Here is a 22,953-nt window from a genome sequence, read left to right on the forward strand (position 1 = left end):
TATAAGATTTGTAACATTATACCACATGATCAATGTCAATGTGTGAACAGTCAGTGATATATAGTCGTTCTATAACCCCCAGCATCTACATTCACGGAGGCAGGAGAAATGACGGCACGTCAGCTCATTCAGAGAGATGGATGGCTGCGGATCAGCTCAGCAACTGACATTTATCTCAGACTGAATGTGAAACTTATATATTAGAAAACTACTTCACTGATTTATCTTACATTTATTGAGGGAACAGGCCCCAAAGCACAAGTTATTAAATGCTGCTATCAAAGACAATTACAACTGAGCAAACTATCTAGGTTGCTCAACCTTAAACCTCATAACTTCAAGCCCAAATCCCAATCAATCAATTAATCCTTGGTTTTTCCAAAACACTGAGCTGTCTCAGTCTCAGTTCAATAGTCGGTGCACTGGCCATTTCTAGAGTGTTTTCATTGTCATTTAGTGCACTGAAACATTCCCTACTACATCCCTACTACAATGCACCATAAAAATTAGTGCTCACTATATATACTTATTGAAAATGTTACATTTATTCATTTGCATCACTCTTAAAGGGTTAGTTGACCCAAAAATGAAAATTCTGTCATTAATTACTCACCCTCATGTCGTTCCACACCCGTAAGACCTTTGTTCATCTTCGGAACACAAATTAAGATATTTTTGATAAAATCTGATGGCTCAGTGAGGCCTGCAATGCCAGCAAGACAATTAACACTTTCAATGCCTAGAAAGCTACTAAAGACATATTTAAAACAGTTCATGTGACTACAGTGGTTCAACAGTAATGTTGTGAGCCAAAAAAAAAACAATAAAACGACTTTATTCAACAATATCTAGTGATGGGCGATTTCAAAATACTGCTTCATGAAGCTGCACAAATCTTTTGGTTCGAATGAGTGGTTCGGAGCGTGTATCAAACTGCCAAAGTCACGTGACTTTCGCTCTGAACCACTGATTCAAAACAAAAGATTCGTAAAGCTTCAAAGCTTCATGAAATATGTGAAGTATGCCATAAATAATACATTTGGGGTCACTGTAATTTGGACACATCTGCAATCTCATTATTAGCAAACCGAGTTTTTGACGATAAGGCCAACTACACCATTATACCACATGAAGCCGCATTTTATCTTATTACAGGAGCGGTGCCTTGAAGCCAGCGGTTTAATGACACTCTCACAGACAAGCAACTGTTGAATTAAAGGGGGGGTATCACACACAGTTTCTGCCAATCTCATGTCAATCTTGAGTACCTATAGAGTAATAGTGCATCCTTCATATCTACAAAAAGTCTTTAGTTTAATCATATTTATAAAAAATACATACGCTGTACCGAGTATTTCCGAAAACAGCCGAGCGCCTGGAGGCGTGTCCTGTGAGCGGAGCTAGAGTCACGAGTACGCGCAGCTTTTGTGTAGAGATCGTCTACAAGCTATCAATGGTCAGCTAAACAAATGTATTTAAACACACACAATACACCATCGCATTATCCATTGATAACTTTTGAATCACTATAATAGCTTATAGTGAATGATGAATAATGAATATGAATTCACTACGTTCGTGTTGTTAACATTACATGCATTTAGGCGCCTATTGCCAACAAAACAGACATTTGAAGCAGTTTTACTCACCACCTGCGGTTCTTACTCATGACCGGGATCATTACCGCTGTGACCGCGCCATCTTTCAGTTTCAAACGATCTGTAAATCCAGCGCTGAACTGTTTATAAAACTATCATAAGCGCAGATCCTGAGGTCTCGAACAGCCACGGAAAAACACGAGATATTCTCCATTCATTTTAACCAATAAAAAAGTGATTGCAACTATCAGTTTCTATGGTTATATTTAATAACAAATATCGAGAGCGCATCAATGTAATGCTTGAGCACAAATCTCTCAGCTCCACCGAACACTGGGTTCTTTGGGAAGCAAGGTTATCTTTCCCTCACAAACAAAAACACACTTCTTTGGTGACATTGTTGATTTCGTGCAGTCCTGCTGATGACTTCCGTAAACCCGAACGCGTGTTGATGGGCGTGCTCTTGCGCTCTCGCTCAGGTCCACGTGTGCGCGCGCGCCATTCCGGGAGAAGTGCCCGTACAAGGAATTCCGCCCCCCTTGACATCACTCAGGCTGATACTCGAAAAAAAAAAAAAGTCCGAATCCTGTGAGGATTTTGAAGAGAATTTTTGGAACAGAAATACTCCGTCATTCGTCCAACTCATGTTTTGAAACTTTGGCCATGTTTAGTATGAGAATCCAACTCTTTTACAGTGTAAATAAGTCGGAATACATGAAATAGTACAGATTCTGTAAAGCTCAGATGACATGTCTCGTAATGTATATCTCTGTCAACACAAAGCCTGTAAAACACGATGGTCTTGATTAAAAATGCTGCTTCTATTGTTACTGTCTTGTTGCCAGTAAATAGTCTGTGATACAGGAAAAACTGTCTGCTTTACTTACTCACCCTCACAAAAAAAAAGAAAAAAAGAAAAGCATAATAAATAAATAAGAGCATCATGAATAAAATTTCTCCAACCAAAGATTTTTTTTTCTTTTTTTTTTTCGAAGAGCCCATATGTTCATCTACCACCCAAAACAGGTGTAGCAAAATAACAGATTAACACTCATTCCCAAGAGCCGCGGGCCGCTTGTTTTCACTTTACTTAAACGCCATAGCAGCTGTGGAAAAGAGACCATCAGCGGCGTTTGAAAAATCCCAGCTAACACCGAATGCACAAGATCAAGAGACCAAACCACACCTGGGGATACAGGCCTACTTGTCTATTCTATTTTATTTATTTATTTTAAACACAAGGCCTACATTAAGTTTTTTGAGCACACTCGCACGGTCTCTGGGGGTCTAAAATGGAGGTGGCCAAAACCAGAGAAATCTAGTTCGTTCCCAAGGTTGGAACCATCTGCATGCAAACTCACCTCCACACAGTAGAAATACATATTAAAAACTCCGAAGCCACGTGTGATGAACACCTGCTCAGTCTGGGGAATATCTGTGTACCAATCTGCGGTGATTTCTATCTCCATCTAAATAAACAGTAGGTTGGAAGGGGTGAGTTTTTCTGTTTTTTTCCCTTCCGTCTGTCTGAACATCAGCCCAGCGCCGTCAAGGCCCAGCAGCTGGTGGGAGTCTGGTAACATAAGGGCCGGGCACTAGAAGAATAATGAATGTAACAGATTTGTGAGCTCCAAAAACCCATTAGGATAACACTATTAACGATACTGAAGAGGGGGTCTGTGACGCACGCGCCGCGTTTCCCTCTGGAAACCAATATTTGACACCTTTTGAACCTTAAATGATGATTGAGAGATGCACTTCTTCTGCAGTGTTACCTTTCCAGCTTATATTTTATGAATGAAATGGTGAGATGCACATGCTAATGCTTGTGGCTTGCGGACGGAATAGCGAACGATTCTGGGCTTTCAGATTCTGGGCTTTCAGATTCTGGGCGTGACGCACACAAGGCTATGTGAGACTAAAATAAACATGAGATCCGCTAAACTCAACACCTCAGAGCGTCCACTAAAACCTCCACTCACCTTCACCTCATACTCATAAATACATCCTCCTCCATCCTTCTGCATTCAGAATCTTAACGGTGCGGAAGAGCAGAAAATTATGTTCTTGGAATTCGTTTTAGAGCAACGGTTTCTTGTTATTTAAATTCCTTGGACTAATTTAATTCAGCACGCTCAAGCATTTGCACGGATGTAAATTACAGCAAGACTATAATGGACTCGTTATCAGGGTGGGAAGCTCAATATCGTGGTTTACGTTTGGAAAACTCTCAAGACCACAGAAATGTCTTGTTGATGGAGTTTTGGTCTGCGTGGCCCCAGGCTGGTTGGAGCGCTGGAGTATATCCTTAGCGAAAATCCTTGTAGTGGAAAAACACAGCATTTTCAGACATTTTACTTCATTGCACATTAGAGCTGTAAAACTAGACCTTTTATGAATTAGTTCTACTATTGGTTTCCTATTTAACTCAGCGATGGCTTCAAAATGAATTAATCTAGCCGCACTGCAGCATATTATAAAGGCAACACTGACCCAGAACAAAAGTGTAGATAAGCATAATTCATAAGTCTTGAGGGGTCGGGTCAGAACCTGGACCTAGACAACATCGGTTAGAGGCTCGATAACAAGTTCAGCGTGCAACCGCAAAACACTGAACCTAATATAACGCACTTTTGCACCATATCTAACCTTTCTGCTAAGAGTGGGATGTGAGTAAGCACAATAAGCTGGATGTAGTGGTCAGATTGAATGAGGCTCTTTGTCTGCACTTGAGAGGGCTGTGTTTATAAAAGCATCTTCTCAACATCGAGACGCATAGATGAAATATGAGGACTCTTATTGAGTAGATGGCTAAAGACTCTGAGGTAATATAGCAGCACTAGACTGATGAAAAATTCATGCTGATAAGTTGGGCAGGTGAAAGCGTCGCTCTTCAGGTTTTCATTTTCTCTGTTTGATTTCCTTATTGGCTGCCTGACTTCTCACTGCATTTTATTCCGCTCCTGAAAGTAAAGGGCTCTTATTTGTCTGTATACCCATAATGAATGTTTGTATGTTTGGGTGTTTGCTGGTGGCCATGCGTCATCTGTCATGTATACGGTACACTTTGATGTTCCCTTACTTTTTAAAAGCACACATCCCACGTTGTTGTGAGATCTATTAGAAAATAGTTTGTCAAATTTATCTAACATTAAATTAATCTAGCATGAAACGTAGCTTGAAAATATGGCAAATGCCTGTATCCACCTGAGCAGTGATTTTGGCCTGTCTCACCTCAGAAATGACTAAAAAAATAAATAAATTAAATTAAATTAAACAATAAAATAAAATAAAATTAAATTAAATTATATTAAATAATAAACAACTAATACAATGTTAGATATATCCCAAAGTGATTTTGTCTTGTGTCATCTCAGAAGTGACTAAAATAATAAATTAAATTAAATTAAATAATAAATAAATAAATAAATGAAAGAATGAATGAATGAATGAACCAAACAAAAATAAATAAATAAATAAATAAAATAAACTACTAATACAGTGTTAACAATGTCCCATAGTGATTTTGGCCTGTCTTACCTCAGAAGTGACTAAAATAAAAATAAAATAAAATAAAATAAAATAAAATAATAAACAACTAAGACAATGTTAGAAATAAAAAATAATAAACAACTAATACAATGTTAAATATGTCCTACATTTTGTACACAACCCTTTTACCGCATGATTTCTCCATTACAAAATATTGTAATATCAATCCATTTTCAATCCAAATTTATACACAAATTGTTGTGTTGCCATTAATCAAGCTCAACCAATCCACCCTGCAAGTAACAAAAAAGGAAAATATATTTAGATTTTTTTTTTATTAATTTATAGGAAAATATATTAATCAGTACAAATCCAACTAGCCCCTACTGAATGACAGATTATTGATCAGATTATTGATCAGATTATTGATCAGTCATTCAGTAGAGGTTAGTTGGATTTGTACTTGGCAAATGTTTAGCCGATTCTAGTGTTTTAAAATGATTAATATTTAAGTTATTAATTATCAATTACATTTTTAAAATGCATCAGTTTTCTTTATTTATTCTTTATATATGTTATTTTAATGTTTATTGTTTGAAAATTACACTGACTAAATAATATATATATATTTATTAAAAAACACAAAATGGGATAGGGTTCTGAAGCATCAGCACCTTCTTTCACTGACACCCGTTACACTTACAATTACTAAATACAAGTAATAATTTCTATTTTGTACCCTATTTCTGAAAAGAGTGACACACTTGAGTGAACACATTTCTTTATTAGTTTGACAGTGATTAGCTGAGCATGTGTACCAGTTCTCATCATCCCCCGCATCAATGCACGCAAGCGGCAAAACCCTATCAAGGCAAAAGCAAGAGTTAAATGTGTGTTTGTAACGTGTGTGTGCGTTTGTGCATGTGTGTCCGCGCAAAGCCGAGGAATCGGATGCCTGCAGAATCCCGAATAGCGGGTCTGTCAGTCAGACAAGTGTTGGAGAGCTTGTTGGGCTCTGATAAGTGCATTTATGGAAAAAGCCAGCCTGCCTTTATCTCCTCATTGCAGGTTAGATCACCAATAAAAAAAAGGGGCTAGGTGAAGAGAGAGGGAGGAGGGTGTCAGATAAGTGCACTCCGTCGCTCTACCTGCCTGTAGTGAACCAAACATCTGAACCCTTCGCTATACAGATGAATTGGAAATGCCCATAAGCCGCACTCATCAACAGCTGCCAGCCATGCGGGTCTCTCTCGCTGCGCGTCTGGCTTCAATCCGAGCGCCATATCATCCCCAGACTGCATTTTTCCTGTAAACAAAGGTCTAGCAGTCAGGTTAGGTTACATCCTCACCCAAAAAACCCTCTTTTTGTCTCTCCATTCCAATTTTCTAACCCTCTAACCCTCGTTCTCATGTTTATTTCACTTTTTTCTACCTTTACGACCTCTTCTACTTTTCTTCCCCCATATCTGCGGCGAGCTGGAACCTGGAGCTTAGGGATGATGGAGTATGTTTAGCTCGCCTTGGGCTCTGCTCCTTTCAAAGCCGCATGCAGAAAGGCACTATTGGTTGCTAGCTAACGCCTCACTGTGCAGGACAGGGTACCGTGAGGAATCACTGTTTGCCTAGCCAAAGCCGAGCACCGATAGGTTCGCCCGATTCTCACTTTTAAAGTATAAGATAGTGAAGAGGGAGAAAGGAAAAGCTGCCACGAGCTAAAAGCATGCTGGCACACATCCTTACATAGCACCACATTTATTTGTGTTTCATGTTTTCCATCTGCAGAATTTAATTTATGGGCATGACAGTGAGTGTGTGTGCGAGAGGCAGTCTTACCACCACCACCACGCACAAACACATTCACGAACAACAAACATGTTATATAGTCAACTACTGACTCAAATCCACAAGACAAGCCCAGAGAAATCAAAAACTTGAGCAAATATGCACCATCGTGCAAGCAAGCGTCACAAATTTGCTGTTAAGTTTACCTGGCAAGCATCTCAAGCGATTAACCATCAGGTAATTTTCCAGTTCTTTCTCTCTCCTGATTTATTTTCTAGTCTCTGTCTCTCTTAGAGACCCTGTGTCTTACACTGGAATCCATTTAAAAATCCAATTTATTGATTTCTACACTCACTTTTTTTTCTTGTGACTTGACCCCCACGGTTAAATATTCATAAGGCATTAAAAATAAAAGATGCACATTTTGTACGTCTGACCTATTGTAATATACGGCGGCGGCAGCAGTAATCTGCTCCATCCGGCACAGCGAGGTGAACCTGGCAACATTAGAGACAAACAAAACCATCAGCATCCCACATGCTCAGCGTTGATTAGTACGCCACGAAAGAGACAATGCAATTTTCCCTTTTGCCAGTGCAGGGGCCTCCATGACTACCTTCATAACATTATGTTGTTGATGATGTTCTTATAAATGGCTTTTTTTCCCCTCTCTCAAAGCCAAACCAGGAAAATTGGCTTCCATTATGGCTTTTAAATAAAATAAGCGCAAAGCAATAAGAACTGAAACTTGGGAAAGCCATAAAACCGCTAATTAAGATGCGGCGCGGCTCAGCTAGCGAGAGAGAGATACAGTAGAACGGAGAGTATATTTTTTTAAAATCCCCACAGAGAGAGGGAAAAAGATGGTGGCGGTGGGGGAAGGGGGCTGGCGGAAAGAAAATAGAGAGACGAGCTTTATTCCCTGGGTGAGGCTTAGTCAATCTGTCCTGTCTGGATCCAATATAACGCATTAAAACAGAATTATACAGCAACGCTCGGCGCATTCACTTTAGTGGTAGAGGAAACCAGGGACAAGCGGGTATGAGTTACTCTTTTTTTTTTCTCCCCCAACTCGTGACTGTTCCTATCTTTTCCTCCCTCCCTCCCTCTCATCATTATTTCTCAGAATGGTTTACGAGGCTTGTGATATGTGAAAAGGATGGCATGTTGGCTCAGTGTGGGCCCTTGCATCTTCTGAGAGGGAGGAAGAGAAGATCCAAAGCTCCCTTGTGCAGCCATATGGACGAGAAGGCAGTGTAGAGGGGTCCCTGACAGATAGGAAGAGACTCCCCCTGCGTCGCAGAAACGTCTCAAGGCAGGCTATAGAAAAAGGGCTTTAGGAACGGTAGGGGTCCCTCGACGGGAAGTAGGTGGTAAACGTTTTAACTATGACAAGATGCTCCACAGGAGCCTAAGAAGTGAGGAAGATGAGGATGAAGGCATTCGGAAGAGACAGATTTCACATGAAGATTAACATGTAACATTCATACACTGTTTATTAGTCCAGCAATCCTTTAAAAAAAACAATATCTAATTATCTATTATCTATAATTTACACTTTAAAATTAATACTTTGATTCAGATAGGACGAATTAAAGGATTAGTTCACTTTAAAATGAAAATTACCCCAAGATTTACTCACCCTCAAGCCATGTGTATATGACTTTCTTCTTTCTGATGAACACAATTGGAGTTATATTAATAAATATCCTGACAAGGGCTGGTCCAAATACCATTTTTTGAGCTTCGAAGCTTCAGTAGTAATCAACATCGAATATTCGGGTCCAGCCCTAATCCTGACGCATCCAAGCTTTATAATGTCAGTGAACGGGACCAACGAGTACGAAGCTCAAGAAAGTGCATCCATCCATCATAAACGTACTCCACACGGCTCCGGGGGGTTAATAAAGGCCTTCTGTATTCAACTTACGAAAAAAGCCTAACTATATGTATGTATGTATGTATATATATATATATATATATATATATATACACACACACACACACACACACATACACACACACACGCACACACACACATACATACACTACCAATACTGTTCAATATATATATATATATATAGTCACAATTCTCACTATTAACTAACTATTACCTACAACTTTTGCCTCATTAAACTCATGATTATTTCTTATTAATAGTTTATGTATTGGGTAGAATTAAGGGATGTAGAATATGGTCATGCAGAATAAGACAATAATATGTGGTTTATAAGTACTAATAACCAGCCAATATCCTAGTAATATGCATGCTAATAAGCAACTAGTTATAATAGTAATAGTGAGAACTGGACCCTGAACTAAAGTGTAGTGACTTTAGTTTTACTGCACATTTTAACTCATTTTAAATAATAAAAAAGTATAAAAAATCTGACAGTGCACAATAAGACACAATACATTCATATTTAAAATAAAATATATGAAAAAGGCCAAAATATATGCAGTATTGCATCCCAAGTAAATTTATTAATTGGTTTAAGGAATTTTAGACCTTTTTCCCCTCTGAAAAACAGGTAAAAACAAGACATTGTACTACATAACTTAATATATATATATATATATATATATATATATATATATATTTATTTATTTATTTATTTTTTTTTTTTGCAGTGTAAAAGCAACATGTGAATCTCACAAAAGAGAAATTCACATGGTCACAAAAATGACCAAACAAGAATCATATATACAGAATACACACAACACAGAAATTCATAACCCAGCAGCAATGTTTCTACTTCTCAATGCTCAAATAGTGTATCCTTTCCTGCTGAGATTAACAAATACATACATACGAGCAGTATTTTAGAGTTTCATGGCACTTTGATCCAACAGGATAAGGGATAAATCCCAAACCCATGAAGAACCAGCAGTTCTTTATCAAATAGATTAGGAGATGAGCTTTACTATTTAGGCATTATGGAAGATTTGGTCACAAAGTGTCACAGTTCTAATGTGTTGCATCTCTATTCCATTTACTCTGCCAAGTGACTGTGGAGAGGTGGGTAAATGGTAAATCCGCTCATGCTGGAATGAATGATAAAGTCATATGTAATTCCTTTCTCTCTTGTGGTAGCAAGTGCTTTAGAGGGTTAGTTCACCCAAAAATGAAAATTCTGTCATTAATTACTCACCCTCATCCTTGTTTTATGCACAAAAAGTATTCTTGTCGCTTCATAAAACTGCAGTCCATCGACTGCTTTAACAATGTCTTTAGTAACTTTCTGGACCTTGAAAGTGTTGATTATATTGCTGTCTATGGACGAGTCATATACCTCTCAGACTTCACCAGAAATATCTTAATTTGTGATCCGAAGATGAACACAGTTCTTACGGGTGTGGAACGATATGAGGGTGAGTAATTAATGACAGAAATTTCATTTTTGTGCGAACTAACCCTTCAACTCCTGCGTGAAACTCCTGTGACTCATAAAGTCTAAAACTAGCATGGATTGTTTTTCCTTTTGTCTAACAGAGACAAAAGACAGTGACCAGAAACGATTAGAGAAAGAGAAGGAATGTGATCTGGACTCAATCCTGCATGACAAGCACATCAGAAGCATGTGTGCTAACCGCTGTGCTATGGCTACAACAAAGATAAGATTTTATGGTTAAGATCTAGTTATATCAACCCCTTTTGTTGTTTTCATTCACGTCGTTCTGCTTGCTTACCCACTTCTGAATGTCAGGAGTCTCATCTAATGGAAAATCAGGCTGTAGGCTATTGACTGACACGTGACAGATGGATCAGTAGCAGATAACTGAGGGTCAGATTGAGAAGTCAAACCCAAACAGACTTCGTCTTCAAGGCCTGGAGGAGGGAGATGATGTCTTATTAGGGATTTACTTTAAGATACACAAGTAATTACACCACTGACAAGAAGAACATAATACGCACTAGAATGAAAAACAACAACAACAGATGTTTTCTGAGTGGTAAACTGACAAAAACATTCAAAGACAAAGTTTTTTTTTTTTTTTGGTCAATGATAACAAATAAAAAAGATGCACTATGACAGCAATTAAAAATGACTACAAAAAGTAACACTGCAAGATATTAAAAATGAAAAATGGAGATTGCAAATAATTCAAGTATGTGTTGGATGAGCTGAAATGGATATATAGATGACCAATTTTAAAATACAAAAAAATAATAATATCTATTGCAATTATTTAAATATTAAGAATGTTGTGTACACATAAATTTTAAATTAAGTGATTTTAGTGTTTTTTTTTTTTGTTTGTTTGTTTTTTTATCTAGATGAATTGGCCATAGCCTTAAAAAATGTCATGTGGTGCGACCGTTCATTTTTACAAGTTCTCAGTCATTTAAGTGTTTAGAAACAAAGTATTTGCAGTTTTTTTGAGATTCAGTAAAGAATGACCTTATATTTTTGTTCTATAACTTCAGAGTTGCCTTTTTAAATGTAATTAACAGACTTATTTTTCCTGTAAATCGCATAAAACTGATAAAAACTGACATTCACTTAAGCATACTGTATCAGGGATTCATATTTCAGCCACAGAAATTAGATATTTAAACCAAATTTTAACAATTTATGCGTCACGTCATTGACCCATATATCTTTTAATTTATATACTTTATTCTCTTTAATATATTGCTATTAGTTTTATATATTATATTACTATATGTGAAATGCACAAGCAAACACACACATGCATAGTTATGTCACCTAAATAAAAAAATAAAATTAATTGTATTTAATTAAATTAAAATACTGATTTAAATGTGAAGGAATTTTTTAGACAAAAACTATGATTAAGACATAAAAAGTCTTTCAAAAAAATTACACTACTGTCATGTTCAACCAACATGTCCAAAGAAAAACAAAAAAAAGGGACAGATTCTTATGGTGAAAATACAAATTTAAGTAGCTCCATGTAATTTCTGACCCTAAATGCATAAGAAAATCCATTATCAGCCAAGTCTTTTTTAATGCATGCAATTTGATTGCAAAAAAAAAAAAAAAAAAAAAAAACCTACAAAAGAATGTAGTTGGCAGAAACAGCCCCAAGCTAAATCTAATTAGCTTCTTGGCAGCTTGGTAGATTTTCAAAAGTGAACATGAGCAAAAATGTCATGCATTCATTTTTTTATTATCATTATAATATTTTTGGGTGCAGAAACTTGGGATTTCAAGCTTATTCTAACAGTCTGAATGACTATAAACACTCTCCTCTCTTGATAAAGTGCTATTGTTGATCCAATTATCTGAGGTTGCACAGTGTACATTGACTCTTTGAAATGATTGTGGCCTGTTTCCAGTTCTTATACGGGACACTTCGCTGGGATGTACGAGTGTGTGATACTGCCGACTGCTGTGTTTATGTTGGGGAGCATAAAGTTGCCATTGTGGCAATGTGCTCCAGGACACCAGCCTCGCCAGCAAATCTGCCCCTGATTCCCAGACCTCGACTAAACCTTCCCCCCCCCACTCCCTTATCAAAATAGGTCACTTCCAAGTGAAGCCAGTTGGCAAACAAAGTAAAACAGACTTTCCAAGCTAAAATAAACAACACATGTAAAGAAAAAAAGGACAGAGAAGATGAGATTCAAAATCGTCTCTCTTTTATTCGCGACTTTGTTGCCTAAACCCCTAAATGCTGAAATTCCCAGGCTGCGATCTGCAGAGGAAGGAATTTCGCTGGTGGGGAGCGAGAGCAGCATTGTCTTTAGGCAGGGTGTTAGAAAAGAAAGCCCAACATAGCCTACATACAGCCAGCCCACAGTGAGCGCATGTAATCCACCCAAGACATAAGCTGGAGGGAGGGATGTAATTGAAGCTGCCTTGACAGGAGCAAGGAAACACAAGATTGGAGATTTGGAAAGGATGGAGGGGGGACCCGGCTGCGGAAGGGTGTGTATGTGTGTGTTATGCGGCCACAAGAAACAGCAGATGCTTCATTTCCTGTGTTGATTTGGGGGAGCAAGACAGACAAAGCTAATGATGACTTGTTGGGCTATAACAAGGAAGTCCATGAGGCCATACACTCACAAGCCGAATACTTTCGCATGCACGCACGTGCGTTTCCACACAGGGAGATGTCCTTTCTTTGAGCTGTAGGGGAACAAACGGAAATGACAAAGATTCTGAAGCATCTTGGATGCACGTCACTGGGGAAAAGAGGTAACTTCAGGAAATTATAAGAAATCTACAGAGGAAATACTGGTACTAAACATACAAACCCAATTTGTCGTACTTTGTCTTGTTTTTTGGTGGAACATCCTTAAACATTTACTTACAATTTTTTGTGAGGTCTATGCTTAAAACAAGAAAATGCATATGGAATAAAAATAAAGTCTATTTTTCTTCTCCATCTGGCAAACTTCTTTTTCTTTTCTTTTTTTGTCATTTTGCTTCAAATAAATGTTTTTTTTTTGTTTTTGTTTTTTTAAGAATGTTGAGATAATTATACTGTAAAAACATGACTTGTTACATCTGTATCTGTTCACAAAATCAGGGAACCTCCCCTCAATATTCGACCACAAATGGTCACAGGAGACGCATTTGAAATGCATGTTTCTGCCAGGTGTAAACAGCCATGTGTCTCGCCTAAACAATTGTGATCACATCACCTGAGACAGATGTTACTACTAGGTGTAAACAGAGCCAAATCAGCATCTCTGGGAAGAATAATGAAAGTGATCCCCTGGTGATTTTGCCAAGTAGGATGTGTTCTGGGATCAACATCTTTGTTAGCCTTGGAATAACATTCCTATTAGTCAGTCATATTTCAGGGATAGGAGAGGTTTAGGGCTGAGGTATGAACATTCTTATCAATTATTTAACTATCATTTCCCTCAAATTATAGTTTATGTCAGTTCATGGTTAGGGACAGGGTTAGCAATGTTTCTCTGACAGAAACATTGCACTAAGACCAACAAAATACACTGACCCAGGAACACATACACTACAAAAATTACAGTGACTTTGATAATACATACTCCCGTCCTCTTAATCACATTCAAATAGCAAAAACACAAAAACAACAGCTAGCATTCGGAATGCTAGCATACTGCTAACTGCAGTTTTTTTCATGTACACTGCCAACTACTCTATTAAATTATACACATCAAAAACATTTTCAAACAGTATGCTCCATTTAGCATGTGACATCCAGTTATCATCAATAAAAGTTTGTATTATTTGTAACACATCTTAATCTTTAGCAAATGTGGTGGATCATTTATAGTCTTTTCTTACAGCAGCTGCAATAATTAAACTTATCATTTTGATGGCAGATTGTATTCCAGAAAGGTCCAAATGACAATCATCAGTGACAACTGGAGATTCACCCGAAGTCAAAAGCAAAAGACTTCGGACTGCGGAGTGGCTACAGAAATTGAAATCTACAGGTAACGCTAATACACACCAAATACACATAGTCACGCAATGCTGATGTTGTTAACATATAATTTGCAGGGTTTGACGTAATCCAAGCTAAGCGTTCGTTAGATTTAATCACCATTGCCAGCGCGGTTTATTGAAATACTTTTTTCTCAGTTGGTCAGAACAAAGTGGCAGACATGTTACTTACTTGTTCAGATGACATTTTTTGGTGAAAATTCTTATTTTGGTCATACTTCCAAGATGTATAATCTGTGATTCTGAAGTACAGTATCCACACCGATGTAGAGACTGACAGCAAACATTAGATTCATCGGCGCTGAGGAGCCGTGCCGATGCACAACCCACGTAAAGATGATAATTCCGCAAATAACTGCAATTGCAGGTTTCAAACAGAGATGGCGACAAAGAGGCAAAACTTAAAGGGTTAGTTCACCCAAAAATGAAAATAATATATTTAATATATTTAATATTTAAATCAGTTCATGTGAGTACAGTGGTTCAATATTAATATTATAAAGCGACGAGAATATTTTTGGTGCGCCAAAAAAACAAAATAACGACTTATATAGTGATGGCCGATTTCAAAACACTGCTTCATGAAGCTTCGGAGCGTTATGAATCTTTTGTGTCGAATCAGCGGTTTGGGGCACCAAATTCACGTAATTTCAGCAGTTTGGTGGTTTGACACGTGATCCGAATCATGATTCGACACGCTGATTCATAATGCTCCGAAGCTTCATGAAGCAGTGTTTTGAAATCGGCCATCACTATATAAGTCGTTATTTAGTTTTTTGGCGCACCAAAAATATTCTCGCCGCTTTATAATATTAATATTGAACCACTGTACTCACATGAGCTGATTTAAATATGTTTTTAGTACATTAATGGATCTTGAGAGAGGAAATGTCATTGCTGGCTATGCAGGCCTCACTGAGCCATCGGATTTCAACAAAAATATCTTAATTTGCGTTCTGAAGATTAACGAAGGTCTTACGGGTGTGGAACGACATGATGGTGAGTAATAAATGACATTATTTTCATTTTTGGGTGAACTAACCCTTTAAGGACTGCAGCTTTAAAAATCATACTACTTCCAATGCATTCATCATACTACAATTTAGCAATGAATCAAATATTTGGCAACTAAAAATATTCTAGCAAAACTTCAAAACAAAAAAAATATTTTCGGTTTTGGAGGTAATAGTTTTGGAGGGCCAAAATCATTGATTGAAACAGTTAGCACTTAATTTTTAATACAACTTTGTGTTATTTGTAAAACATCTTAATCTTTAATAGCCTTTAGACATTAAAAGTCTTGTCAAATAATGTGTCAAAAATGATATGCTAAAAATCATACTGCTTCCAATGCAGTACATTCATCATACTAGAAATTAGTGCTACGGCAAAAATTTCAGCAACCGAAAATATTTGTCGGAAACGGGGGAAAAAAAAGCATCTACTTCTTTCATACAGCGTGGATGAGCTACAAGAGGTAAACATATCAGTAGTGCAGACCCACTTCACTGTGAACAAATAAGATACATATTTGTTTGACTGAAATATTGAGAGGAAACTCATTTGCTAAAGAACTTTACTATGGCTGAACAGTATACCGAGTTCAATTATCAAATTACCCAAACTTTTTTTGTTGTTGTTGTTGTTTAAATTTTGGTTTCTGTGAAGGAAAAAAAAAACAAAAAAAAAACATTTTGGTGCATCATTACAAGAAATGGCAGGTCAAGATGAAGGCAATGCGTTATGGGATACAGACACAGTGAGCTCTGGTTGTATACTGCACTTTTGGCAGTGGGCATTTCATGCAGATAGAAAATTGAAACAGTGCAGCCAAGTGTGGTGTCCCATACTCGGAATTTGTGCTTTGCATTTCACCCATCCAAGTGCACACACACAGCAGTTAACACACACCGTAATCACACACCCGGAGCAGTGGGCAGCCATTTTTGCTGCGGCACCCGGGGAGTGATTGGGGGTTAGGTGCCTTGCTCAAGGGCACTTCAGTTGTGAGTAATGAGAGTGGAAGTGAGCGCTGTTCATTCACTCCCCCCCACCTACATTTCCTGCCGGTACTGAGACTCGAACCCGTGACCTTCGGGTAACAACTCTAACCATTAGGCCACAACTGCCCCTGTAGTATAGTATATAAAAACATACCATCTCTCTCTCTCTGTCATTCTAATCTTGTTCAATCTCACTGTGGGATTCGTGCGAAAGTGGTCCACTGGGTGCCTGGCACACCGGCACACTCAATACTCTTGCCGTCTGTTTACACGGAGATCCAAGAACATAATTGAAATCAAATTCCTTTCTATTCGTGGGCGAGATAATACATTAATAGATATGCTTCACAATGCTACATGTGGTGGATTGTTTTTGTACATGTAAGTAAGCCGTTAGACACCACCATCAAACAACAGATCAAATCATCACAGAAGAAGCCCCATAGACACAGCATTCATGAACATCTGGAAATGCGGTTTGCTGATGTAACCGGCACGGGAGAGGAGTATCATTCAGGGAGATAATGATCCTTGTGATGGCCAGAGATGTAATGGCAGTGGCGATGATGACGGTTATTGTTCTTTGTTGTCTTTTTTGCAGCTGTAAGGCGGCGATGAGAATCGATCCCCGAGTCTCAGCTTGCCGTCGGGGCTCTGAGGAAGACTGCAGCACTGAGAGAGAGATAAAGGAAAAGAGGGAAGATAAAAGATAACAGGAGATAGACTGATTCTTTTCTCCTCCTTCTGTCTCCTCCCTCCATTTGATGGCTGGCCTGCAGCTCTGATTGCTATCTGTCGCTAGTTTAATTGATCTCGGTCATGCTTCCACGCGAGCCGGGATTAGCGCTTATCAGAGTGGACGGGGGTTTCTTGAGGGAAGATCGCATTTGCTGATGATCAGACTCTGTCACCCTCCTCGAAACAGATCCGGTGTGTATGTGTGTCTAAGAGCAGGCCTCGAGCTCGGGGATTAGTCTCCTTTTGCGTCGATGGCGTGCAATAGACGTGTACGCGTGCTTACGAGAGAATCCTCAGCCAGAACAGCGGCTATTTATGGGCCTCGGCGGAACTGTGGCTATGTCTTTAATCACCGGCTGTTATATTGACCTGATTTACAGGGCAAACACTTCATCTTGTGGATCAGACCAACTCAAAGATGGACCACAAATGGAAGGGGGTCCCTCTGGGGGCAGTGGTTTGAGAACAACTGGAACAGCAAAGGTTGATTGTGACTGCCTTACCTAAAAAGAAAAAAAGAGAGACAGTTCTTCCTCGCTTCCAGACTCAAACTTCACACCAGACTCTCTAATGACGTTAATGAGGAGACTCCAGGGCTGATAAGGTCACTCAAAGCGCAGGTTCAAACGTACAGAGTCGGCATGCATCCCTGCACCTCCTGTGACTCAGGCGCTGGAATTAAACTTTCAGCCAGGCCAATTTTCAAAGCCCTCATATTCCGTTGCCAAATGCCAGAGCCACTTCAAACACGTCTGATGGAGAGACGGTGAGAGAGGGGAGGGGGAAAAAAAACACGACAGCTGGCAAAACTGGTACAGCTTCAAACCGAATGAGGGGACAGTCTTTATGCCTAAGAGGGATGGCAAATCCCTGGCTTTACTGCGGAACATGGGATGTTAGGGATTTCTCTATCAAAAGGCAACAGTGCAGAGGCAGGCTGGGAACAAAGGTTTTTTTATAACAGGGAAACGTTCAGTATCAAAGGGGGCACAGCAAGACACGGACCGCTTTTTGGACCAGCAAGACTGACAGATCTCTTTAGCGTAATGACCGTTTGTTCTGTCCTTTCTGTTTTATGTATTTTCTTACATGGCAAGTAAACCCTTTGGGTCCAATTTGCATGCGAGTCCACTGAGAAGACAGAAAGCAGACCCTGGAGTGCCGCAAACCTAGAGCGGGTAGGGGGATATGGGGCAAATTGTGCGACCCCCTTCAGTTTCCTTGTCACCCCAGTGCATTATTGTTCAAGACATGACAGACAGGAGACCTTAAGCTAAAGAGTTGCCTTAGTCATCCTTCTTCTTACCTTTTCGTTTCAGGACAAGTCACTCCGAGTGTAACAGATGAATCAAGGATATCCGATTGCTCCATATGTCTGGGAAGGGAGAAGCCGGCACGCAAACAAGACTTGAGCAATGACAGTCATGTCTGACTTTACACATGGCCATAAAATGTAACATAATCGCTACAGACAGAACACGTCTTTTCCTGCCGGTGTGCTTTGAGTTGGAGCAATCAGGCAGTGTTTGATCACGGAGCCCTTGCTTTGTGTGGCTAAATAACAATTGACTAGTTATTGATTCTCAGATGCTGAAACAAATTAAATTAAAACTGCTTTATGACTCTTTATATAAACCATTTCCACTTGTGGTCCAATTTATGCGTCTATATACGTATACGCAACAAACAGTCTTTATATTCACACACACAGCAGTTGCATAAGTCCACTATAAAAACAAATTTATGAGCGTATGAAACCACCCAGCCATACATTCAATTGCCTCTCCGTTCCACAGCTTGCATACACAAATCAAGAGTTAAAGTTGGGAGAGTTTTGGTTGGGCCTCACACTTGTCCAATACAGCTCAATGTGACCTGCTCAATGATTCTGAGTCACTTTGACCTAGAAACACATTTTGAGTGCAAACACATTTCAAGTATTATGCACTAAAGTATAGTTATTTTTGCATGCCAAACTGTTACTAACCTATAAACGTGACTCGTGCTGGGAAAATGAGTCACACTGAGCAAATTTTTGTTATTTTAGTTAAAAATGTATTGTTATTTTCAATTTCTATTAAGATTCAAAATTATGCATGATTTGTTGGAATCAAAAAATGACTGAGCTACACCTGTTTGAAGTCGACAGAGTCAGCAAAGTCTTTTTCAAAGTTTTCTGAAGGTTTCAAAACAAAATCACCTAGCAACCATACCTTAAAACCCCTGTTAATAACACTTAATTTAGCACACACCTCGTTAAAACCAAATATATATAGGAAAATATATATTCAACTTTTTTTTTTTCAATATTTTACTTCAATGTTTTGAAGTACTGTGTATGTCGGGATCGCGCGCTATATGAAACGTCTTTGTGCGTGCGCTTCTGATCTGTCAGTCAGTGCGAGTAAAATCGATTTGTTTACATCAGCATGATTTTGAAAAATCACATTTCATTGGTTCAGACTCATTTCATCAAAAATGTGCCATGAATATTCACAAAGTTGGAATGCTGCGCTTTAAAACGATACCAAACTTGGACTAATGAGGAAGTTGCTGAGGGAAAAGCAAGCAGAGATAAACGCCATTTTTCATGGACAAAGGAAAGGTACTCCTCTGAGAAAACATACGAATAAAGATATTTTTAGATGTTTAATTGCTATCTGAAGCATTTGGATCGCTAGATGAGAGGCTTAATGAACTAATTTTTGTGACAACCTCAAATTCGACCAAAATCAACATTTTTGACTTGTTTTGCCTATAGCTCGAAATTAGCCTATGCACATTCTGACTCATTTTGCCAACATGAGTCACAAATATTTAAAACTGTCAAAAACCGAGAAAATTATTAGATAGAGGAAGAAAACGTGATGTAGAATTGCAAATTGAATTTGAATTGATCAAATAATTAAAACGAATTGTCATGAGAAATTTTAAATGTTTGCTTGAAAAAGCCTTGTTTGAAAGATTTGGGGGAAAAAGTAAAAAAAAAAAAAAGGTTCTATCCATAAGTTTTATAAGCCTTATGGACAGAATGATAAATAAAACTATAGAACGATATACAGAATTACAGAACGATAGACGAATAGAAAGACAGAGAAAAAAAAAGTTAATAACAAAAGAGAAAGATTTATACTTATTTTTTGTCCATAAACGGCTTAAAATGATGAATGCTGCATGTAAAAATCTAGCTCCCTGTGTGAGTTCATACAAGCCCACTCAAAATGTCCTTCCCCAACAGAAAAAAAAAAAATCATGCGCAAATAGAGGAAGAGCTGATATATGGGGTCATTTTCTGTAAGAAAGCGTGCATGTAGGTTTACGCAACCCACCCCACTGAGAGCTGGGAATTTAGAGCTCTGGTTGCTAACAAAAAGCACCAGGCTGGCACATAGGACACTGCCAACTGAACAATCAGCGATCACTTTCCAGGCTGGCACTTTCCTCTCTCCATCTCTCCTAATGTCTGCACCATGCCAGCTGCTTTGCTAAATAAGCAGTGCAGAGGAACACACACACAGAGACTCGGTTCCACACTTTGTACCTGAGCCCAAAAGAGGATGCATGAGCATTGAGCTCTGTAATGGTGAGTGGGGGAATCTGGGAATGAGCATCCAAATGCCTCAAAATGTGAACAAATACATTGAGAGTATATACAAAAGCATTGTGTTACACATAATTCTTATTTGTTGCTCATGTGGAAAGAATCTAATCCACTAATGAGCGAAAATGCGTGTTGTCTACGAATATGTGAGCACAGGCAGATCTCAGTTCTCATTCGAAAAAGTCTCGACAGACTGAGCAGCCATCGATGTGGCTCCACGCACATAGTGGCGTGAGCAGATGGCAAAACAGATGATCTGCTCTCGATTGCCCCTCTACCGTCCATATTTATTTTACACTGACTGGCTCCGGGTTTCCCTCCGCCTACATACACTCCGACTGCACCAGCAAAGCCATGCCGCTTACCGCAATCTCTGATTAGAAGACAAAAGAAGTGTGAAGACGAGAGAGTGGAAAGAAAGTCAAAAGAGAAAACTAGCCAAACATGAGGCCAAAGCCAACACAAACACATTCACAAATAAATAAAAAAATAAATGAAATAAAATCCTAGTTCGCCCAATGGTTAGCCATCAAAGTTCTTAAATAACTTAATATTGATCAAAGCAAGCAGCAAATCCATGAGTTGTTCTGAGCTACTGATCATGAGTAAAGTTCGGGTCGATGGCGTCCAGCATGATTTATACAGCTTCCTGGAGTGCCGATAAATGAGTGGACTGATTGGCCAGTGTGAGGAGGAGGAAGAGGAGGAGGAATGAACTTGACAGTTTACTCCTTTTGATCTTGCGGTACTTCCTCTGGAAATGAGAACGCTTGCTTCAGACAAATCCTCAGCAAGACATCTCATTTGGCTTGGGAATTCGCCAAAGCTTAGAGGCTGAAAATTGGTCTTCATCTCAGCAGCTTAATGGAACCCCTGCTTTTTTACGTCACCCAGGCAAAAGGAGAACATCAATTGTCACAGACTGATCCATGATGCTCATCACTGTGCAGTCTTCACTTTCGTTCATTTTGCAGGAAAATTAATGTCAGCATCTATTCTTTGGACAATGCATCTTATCTACCATCTAAACAGAAACCACCCCCATACCAGCTTTTTTTTTTTTTTTTTGAGAATGTCTCTGAATATTCAGAGGATTCTGGCTTGAGAGGATCTGGCAGCGTTCCTCCGCAGTGACTGAACTTGCGGTTGATCATCGGAAGTGACATGGCGGGTGTCCCTCAAGGCCTTTGGCTGAGTGAGCAACTCAATTAAAAGCGGACTGTGGGGGCTCCGAGGGGGCCGCATTCCCCCGCCCCACCCCAAACCGTCCTCGAGTGAGCCCGCCGTGCTCGTAGCCATCATCCAGAGCTCAGCTGACCATTTGCTCCGGTTCACTGACTGAAGATGACTCAATGCCTGACTAGACCCTATGATCACATCGTATCATGCACGCTCAGATATCGCTCATAAACACACATTCGCATCCACAGTGCAGCAGATGTCTGTTTAGTCCTATTCAATGCTAGTCCCCCAGGGTGCATGTGCCAACATCCATGGAGTTTTCCAAAGGCAATCTGCTCTGTTTGGAAGCCATCTTAATGATCGCCGACAAAGCGCAGAAGACGTATCGGAGCGAGTCTTCACTTTGGTTCAAAGGTACATGGCTTAAAATCAGGGATACACAGAAGATGGTGGACCACCATTAGAGAGCCAAAACTATTTAGACTCGACAAACAGTCCAGCACCATCATTAGAAGGCCTTGGATTGAGGAGGAAAGAGTCAACAACAAGTACTAAACAAGCAGCTGCCATGGTGCAAGGTTGGGAGCTTGTTAAAGCTGAGAAAAATAATGTGGCTTCATTTGTAGGATGGAAGCAGTCATGTGGTGGAGATAGTGGAAATGAGGACAGGATTGAGTTTTACAAAACTGTGGTATGCTAGCATACTCTCACCTACATAAACTATTAAACAATTACACTTCAGATACTGAAAATACTGTACTATTTTGTCCTTGTTGTGAAGCACAAATAATTATTTAAGTAATTATTCAGGGAATTTAAGAGTCAAAAATTGTTCACTCACTAGTCACAAATTCATTGAGAGTGCAATTATGGTTCTAATGAGAACAATACGGAAGGAAGAAGCAAAGTGTGTACAAATGTGGAAAAATAATTAGAAATATTGAGTAATTATAAGTGATAAGATTTTATTAGGCAATAGACCCTTTTATTATTAATGTCCCTGAGCCAGTAGCTTATTTTAAATTGAATTATTATAATAAAAAGAAAAGCAAAGTTATTAAAAGATCTAAGGCATATTCCTCAAACTGGTTAAACGTTTTGTTCAGCCTGGAGGCTTAGCGCATACATCGTTACGCATCCAGTTACTTTAC

At 38.9% G+C, this 22,953-nt stretch overlaps 1 long non-coding RNA gene across 1 annotated transcript; it reads left to right on the forward strand.

Annotated features, from left to right (window-relative positions):
* Positions 1-12,625: 12,625 nt before the first annotated feature.
* Positions 12,626-18,634, forward strand: LOC127495800 (uncharacterized). Its single transcript, XR_007925185.1, has 3 exons — positions 12,626-13,039; positions 14,155-14,268; positions 18,339-18,634. It is a non-coding gene; the product is annotated as an uncharacterized LOC127495800 (long non-coding RNA).
* Positions 18,635-22,953: the final 4,319 nt, after the last annotated feature.

This window comes from Ctenopharyngodon idella, chromosome 15 (assembly GCF_019924925.1).
Source record: "Ctenopharyngodon idella isolate HZGC_01 chromosome 15, HZGC01, whole genome shotgun sequence".
NCBI classification, from domain to species: Eukaryota; Metazoa; Chordata; class Actinopteri; order Cypriniformes; family Xenocyprididae; genus Ctenopharyngodon; species Ctenopharyngodon idella.